This window comes from Callorhinus ursinus, unplaced genomic scaffold (genome assembly GCF_003265705.2).
Source record: "Callorhinus ursinus isolate GAN/ISIS: 27379988/994484 unplaced genomic scaffold, GSC_fseal_2.0 scaffold94, whole genome shotgun sequence".
Classification (NCBI taxonomy): domain Eukaryota; kingdom Metazoa; phylum Chordata; class Mammalia; order Carnivora; family Otariidae; genus Callorhinus; species Callorhinus ursinus.
In genome coordinates, this window is record NW_027397156.1 from 2413624 (window position 1) to 2420840 (window position 7217).

Genomic DNA, 7217 nt, shown 5'->3' on the forward strand with positions numbered 1-7217 from the left:
TGATACTATTGGACCCACTGCCTTCTTCCTTCAGCACCCCCGGGTAAAGGATAGATGAGTCGGAACGCCCTGGATGCCTGGGCTTTGGGGAAGACACTGTCAGTCCCTCCCCATCTCTTGGAGATTCTGCCTGTAGCTTCTAGCCCGGGAGTCCAGGGCGTGAGGGCAGGCAACCGTACTATTTATAACAAGAGAACAGGCTCTGCTTCATGTTCCCCAGGTAGAAAAGAAAGGGAACAAGATGGGCTCATTTCAGAAGAGGGAACTGTTTTGGGAGCATCCTTCTGGTCCCCTCCCTGTCCCAGGAAATACCAGGGATCCATGTCTTAATTCCTTTCTGTCCCGTGAGGAGCTTCGAGCATCAGTGGTTCTCTGTGGTTCTCAGTACCACAGTTGCGTGGAGCTCACTGGCCCAGTCCAGGCTCCATCCAGGGCCCAGTCTGACTCCTGCAGGGTGCCCTGACCTTACCCATGGCTTCGTCTACCAGCTGCGTGTTGACACCTCCTCCTGTGTGTCTCCCTCCCACACCTCTTCCCCCACCCCTGTGTACAGCTACACAGTGTTGTCTCCACCCAGGCAGCTGGTGCCTCGAATCCATCCTTGACCCGATTTCTGCTCTTTTTACTCCCGGTTGCCTATCCGTTTCCCCTTTAGCGAAGGTACCGAAGCCAGAAGCCTGGGAGTCTGTCTCTATTTCTCCCTCTCCCTTCCATGTCCAAATGGTGACTAGACCCTGTCAGTTTTACCCCTTAAAATCTCTCAAATGTGTCTTTTTTTCTCTTTCCCTTACTGCTGCTGCTATCTCAGTTCATACTTCTTCAAGATAGGTCTGTTGCCTGTCTGTTGCAAGAGCCTCCCTCCTACCTGCCCCTCCTACCTGCTCTCCTTGCCTTGGGGTGTCTTGCTCTACTCCAGCCAAACTCTGGGTCTGAGTGACCTTTCTAAAGTGCAACTCTGGTTATGACACTCTCCTATCGAGAGCCGTCCCGGCTTCTCTATCTCTGCCAAGGTCAAGACCTGACACCGTGGGAGGTCCTCTAAGGTCAGGCCCTGCTTCCCTCTCTCCCCAGCTCTGTCTGCCTGCCACCCCTGTGCACCTGGGCTCTAGTTGCACAAACCACTGGCTCTTCTCCAAGCTCACCCTGCTCTTCCTGTGCCTCCGTGTCTTTGCATGTACTCTTCCCCCGTGCCTAGCACTCCCTTTGCCCGTTGTGCGCCTCGCAGTCTTCCACATATCACTGAGTTCCAATATTGCCTCTTGCAGGAAGTCTGTGCTCTGGTACCCCTTGATCGCGCCTCCACCACAGCACCTCCTCCTAGGCTGTGGCATGTGTCTGTCTCTACCACCCGGTGTGCTGTATCCTCAGCAACTCGCACGGTGCCTGGCACACGGCAGGAGCTCCGTGAATAACGAGAGAGGTGATACGTGTGGCTCTCAGACTGAGAGAAGACTTTATTAGCAGGAGGAGGGGGTTCTGGTAGCTTCTGGCCTGGGGGGTCAGTGCACAGAGCACCCAGCAGAGGCCCCCCCAGCAGCCTCTCCTGTAGCTGGGCACTCCTAGATGCCAAGCTGATGGTTCCAGGTCTGTGGGAATACCAGGAGGGAGGCGGCCCTACCTGTTCAATTGTGAGTCCCTCAGAAGCTCAGGTGACGGCTCCATAGGTAGAGCCTTCAGACATCTGAGAGCCTTTGCTCTCAAAGGGGTATGAGAGAGTTTTTAGTGAGTTACCTCCTCTCCTCCCTCTTGCCATCCCTTCCAGTCCTCACCCGGCCCTGGTCTCAGGGATTACAGCTTCCCATGCAGTGGATCCCATTGTTCTTGTGTTGGCCCTTGGAGCCCCTGCAGTGTGGCTGGGACTTGGGATCTTTATTTACCTCTGGCTCAAGCCCTGACTCTAGGGAGCAGGTGACAACCTTGCTTTGAGGTTTCTCTGTGCCGCCCCCTCCCCCCGCCCCCCGCCCTTGATGTACATACACCTGCAGCATTCAGCATTCAGATCAAGTAGAGTCTTTCTCTTACCATCTGCCCAAACCTTGGCCTGACTCTTGGTCTTCCTGGATCATGTCTCGGGGACCAAATAGGGGTTTCTTCTGAAATGTGTCATTCTGCATTTGTTTCCTAGAGACTCTCCCCAATTAGTACCACTTATCGCCAATTAGGTCTTTTAGGTGTAAGCTTTCCTGTCTCTCCTCTTCACCCTCCCTGTGTCTGACTCTCCAGATCTCAGCCCATGGTGACCACTATCTCCCTCTATAACAATTGGGCAGGTAGATGTGTCATGTGGGCTGAGGGTAGAAGTAGGAGCCTGGAGGCCTAGAGGAGACCATGAACTCCTTGGGCCATCACCTGCCCCAAACTGTTGCTCTTGCTTGCTGGCCCGCCCGCCCTCTCGCAATCTCTCTGTCCCTGTCTCTCTGTCCTCTCTCTCTCCTCTCCACCCCCCCCACTTCACACACACACACACACACACACACACACACACACACACACACACGAAATGGGGATTGGGAGTGAGGCAGGATGCCGACTACAATCATGCAGAGAAAGGGCACCAGGCAGGAGTCCAAAGGGGTTTTTATTTTTGTTGCTCAAGATCTCCTAGAAGGATGCTCTCTAACCTCCCTCACAGCAGCGGGTAAAGCCTCAGGATGCTAGGCCTTGGACAGGGTTTCCAATTTACCTATTCTCACATTAATTAGAAACAGCAAACACATCTCCCTTGGCCTAACTCAGATCTTTCCTTCTGCATTGGGAGGCTGTTTTCCCCGTAGGTCCATTCTCTGCAGTGTAAATTGATTGGCTTCCTGAAAGGTGCATGATGAAAAACTATGCCCTTGGGAAAAGCCACGCTGTCACCACCAGTTGAAGAATAGAGTGTGTCCTTCTTCCTGGTCCCAGACCAGAGACCTGAAAACTCACCTATGCCTTCTGGGCAGGTGGGTGCAGACACACAGGTGGTGTGTAAACACAGCGCCCTGCCCACTTCAGGAATCTCTGATTCCCCTCTGCACCCTTCTGGCTGATGCACACATCAGCGACAATAAGGAAGCCTCCATTTCCCCACCTACCAACCCCCACCCCTGGGGCTTTGTTGGGGGAGGTCAAGAATGATGAATTTGCTCCCGGTCTTCTAGGAGCTATGGAAGATCTCGTGTTCCCTTCAGATTTTAGTCTCTACTCCCAAGAGCATGTCCCCCGGGTTCCCTGGACCTATGACACCTCAGGGCTCCTCTGGACGGTGTGTTGACTGATCTGGGGAGTCCCTCGGACACTGGGGTGTTTCACGGCAGCGTCTGCAAGCATGGACCAAGGATGAGTTTGTGTCCGTTATCTCCCTCTGTGGTACTGCTGGGACCTCTGTGGTACTGTGGGTCCTGTTCTCCTGGACTCCACCTCCTGGGGATCCTCTCCTCTCCCAGGGCCCTGCTGAGGGCTCCCAGTGAGCTCCCTCCTGGGAGAGAGTCAGAGCAGGGGAAGAGGGGTGGAGGAGGAGGATGGTGAGTCCCTGGTGGGGCCGGTGCATCTGACAGACGGGGTGGGTGGGGGGAGGTGGTATGCTTATTTTCACAGCGCTGGTGTCACTGCCTCTCCTGTGGCACCACACTGTCCCTCCCCTAAAATACTCGCATCCTACAGGAAAAGGACAGACGAGGGTTTAAATTTAGCAACAGTGGGTAGGAGGAGGGCGGATAGAGGCTCTGGGATGTGGTGGAGCTGGCTCTGTCAGAAAAGGAGTAGGAACCCCATGCGGCCTGGTGAGCTTCTAACCCACAAGTATAAGGGAACCTCTGTCCCAGATATCCAGTCTCAAAGACCTTACTCAGAATTTGAAGTTCTCACCCCAACTCTACAGCCCTCTCCCAACTCCCCCATCACATATGGTCTTTTCTCCTCAAGTATGTGTGGGGTGGGATTATGCTGCCCTTTTTCCATGGGCTGCAGTGTGGCTGGCTCTGGGGGGTTATTAACTGGCCAAAGCAACATTTGAAAAGACCTCTGCTTTTTACTCTGGCCACTGGAGGGGGAGTAGTCTTCCTTCATTCCATGGCACTACAGAGAGGGTAGAGTACCAAAGGCAGTCAAGAGAGGGTAATGCAACTTCCACCCAACAACTGGGCAAGGGTCCAGGGTACCAGGCCCAAGGTGGACTTGGGTGGCTCACATTAGCTTGTCTCCTGAAAGTTCAGCAGTCCCCTCACAGACCACTGGGCCAATGACCTTCTACCTCAGGACCCTACTCTTGAACTGCCATCTTGTCGTTTTGAGAAAGTCCTAAAGCCCAGAGGGGCACCTCTTGCCAGGGGTGGTGGTGAGGAGGAGGGGGTGAGGTGGGCTTTGCTGTCAGGCTCCTGTGTTCAGATCCCAGCAACTTAAGGTCCAGTCTTGGTCTTTAACTTCTCTAAGCTTTGGTTCATCACCTAACAAGGGAGAATTGCTTACTCAAAGGGTTGAAAGAGGTTTAAATAAGGTAACTTTTTCTGTAGTAACTCAGAATCAGCATATCACATTAGCTATCATTATCATTAATTATCGGGAGATGGGCAGAGCCATCCCTAGTTCCAGTGGCAATGCGGTCTTTAGAAACACAAAATCTTGGGAATGGCAGGATCCCTGAAGTTCCTTTCATCCAAAGCCATCCAAAGCTTGTGGTTTTGAACACATACTTTGGAGTCAGGCACACCTGGGTTTTCTCTCACCTTGGCAGCTTATGGAAGCTTATTGTGGCTACTGCCCATAGGAGAGTGACTGTTTTTATAGTTACCAGGCTGTTTTAAATGGGCACAGGGTTATTTTTTAATAGGTGGGGGCTTCAGCAACAGGAGATGCTAGGGTCTTAGTAGTCAAGAGCTCACAGGCTTTCAGGTGCCCATTCCTGTGGCTGACTTTGAGCTAGATGGGCGAAGGTGACCTGGAGCTGCAGTTAAAGCAAAAATAGAGATTAGTTCACCAAATAGACGGTCTTTTGATCTCACTTCAAAATGGGCAGAATTTTAGCTATTAAGTCTTTCCAGGTAAGGTGTTGGTGGCTGGAATAACTTTTTGCTCTGCTGTGTTTCTCAGCCAGGTTTTCAGGTTGGGCCTCAGACGTCAAAGGAGCCAAGTGCCACTCCCAATCATGTTTGTGTGTGAACTTTGTGCAGGCCCAGGTGGGCTGTGCCTGGTCAGCCTCTCACTGTCATTGGGGACTGTGTTATGCAACAAGGGGATGGGGTGTGGAGAGGCCTGGAGTTACCTCCAATCATCTCAAGGTGGCTCTGGAATTGTATCCTTTATACTCCTTTGGTTAACTATACAGTCCTTGGCCATGAATTTGAATCTCGTAGACGCATACTGCAGCTTCACCTACCAAGGGTGGCATATTTTTTTCCCAATAAAGAGATCAAAAGAAGTGGGGTTCCGGGCGCCTGGGTGGCTCAGTTGGTTAAGCAACTGCCTTCGGCTCAGGTCATGATCCTGGAGTCCCGGGATCGAGTCCCACATCGGGCTCCCTGCTGAGCAGGGAGTCTGCTTCTCCCTCTGACCCTCTTCCCTCTCGTGCTCTCTATCTCTCATTCTCTCTGAAATAAATAATAAAATAAAATCTTTAAAAGAAAAAGAAGTGGGGTTCCTTTATTATATATAGGGGATATACTGTTTTCTTGTTGAGATAAATCATTGAGCTTATGGCAAACCCAAAAGCTCAGGAAGGTGATTAAAAAGGTCTGTGTCTAGAGGTTTCTGGCCCTAAGAATCATGTTTGCTCAAGAAGTCGGGAAGGACTGCTTAAGAACAACAACAATCATTTCTTGGCCTTTTGGCTAAGATCAAGGGAAAAACAACCGCAACAACAGATTTGGGTTTTACTCCTGGAACAGGAGAGGTGGAAAATGGAAAGAAAAATAGAAGGCTGATTAAGCTGGAGGAGGGATAGATTTCATTGGAAGAAAAGTTTATGGTCTTTGAAGACAGGCTAGACACATAGGAAAGAAGCATGGGGTCTCAGAGGTCAGGCCAGGCGGGTATGAATGGGAAAAGATTTATGTGAATTTGATGCCCCTTAATTAGAGGATTAGAAAAGAGGCCAGGGACAGGGCTAGAGAATTGGGTAAGACAAGCAAAATAGAGAAGGAATGGAGGACCTAAAAAGTAAAGGGAAATTTGCTGAGAGCTAGGTGGGGTGCAGTAGGGGTTCAACTATCCAAGATGGGATGAGATAGCATGAGAAAGATGCCCTGATTTGAATTGTGAATTGTGAGCTGGTCTAATTGAAAGCCCAGCCCTATGGTCTACACACGAGACTCCACCAGGAAAATGTACAGTGAGTTCACTGGTGAGAATTACTCTGACAGCATGTAGCCCCTTCGCCCCTGGCGCTCCCGTCCTGCTCTTTAATCTGATAACTATTTTATTGGCACTAATTTTTTGACCTAATAACCTCAGCCTTCCTGACATAGTCAAATTGATCTTCTGAGAAGGTATAAAATTTGGTATAGAGACAGTGAAGTAAATAATATTTTGATGTTAAGTTTAAGGTAAGTTTAAAAATCTGTATGAATTTAAGTTAAGCTTTGCATTTTCAACTTCAAATCTGTTGATTTTAGAGTTATGACTTAGTTGAAAGTTATAGTGATCAAGCTTATAGACAGTATTAGAACATTTAAGACAAATCTAACATCTGAACAAGGTAAATTAAGTAATGAGATTTATAAGAGTCACTTATGTTATAAGAGAGATTTTGCATGTAAGGATTTTAACCCTACCTTGTCAGGCCATTAAAGTGAATGAGGAAAAAAAATAAAAAATCAAATATATTAAGCATATGAATGTGGTCTAAAAGAGGGAAATTTTAGTAAGTTTGTGGATGGGACTAATTGTTAAGGAAATTTGAATCTGTTCATACTGAGTTAAACACCAATCGAAGAACAAGTGGAAGTGATTAAAATGTACCATTTGGCACATTTATAAATAGAATTTCAGGATTTGTAAGTTGAATTTAAAGATTTAAGCAAAACCAGATTTTATGCTTACAATTTTAATAAATTAAATATTAAAACCCAGATAACTGGAAGTAGTCTCTTCCGCACACACTAGACATTATAGTTCTTCACAATGAGGCGGTGTGTGTGGAGCTCATATCAGTTGTTGAATCAGAAAGAGTAATGAGATCTAAAGAAATCTAAGATGGAAGGCATGTGTCCCAGAGAAGACCAGAGAGCTTCCCGGCCAGGGCACAG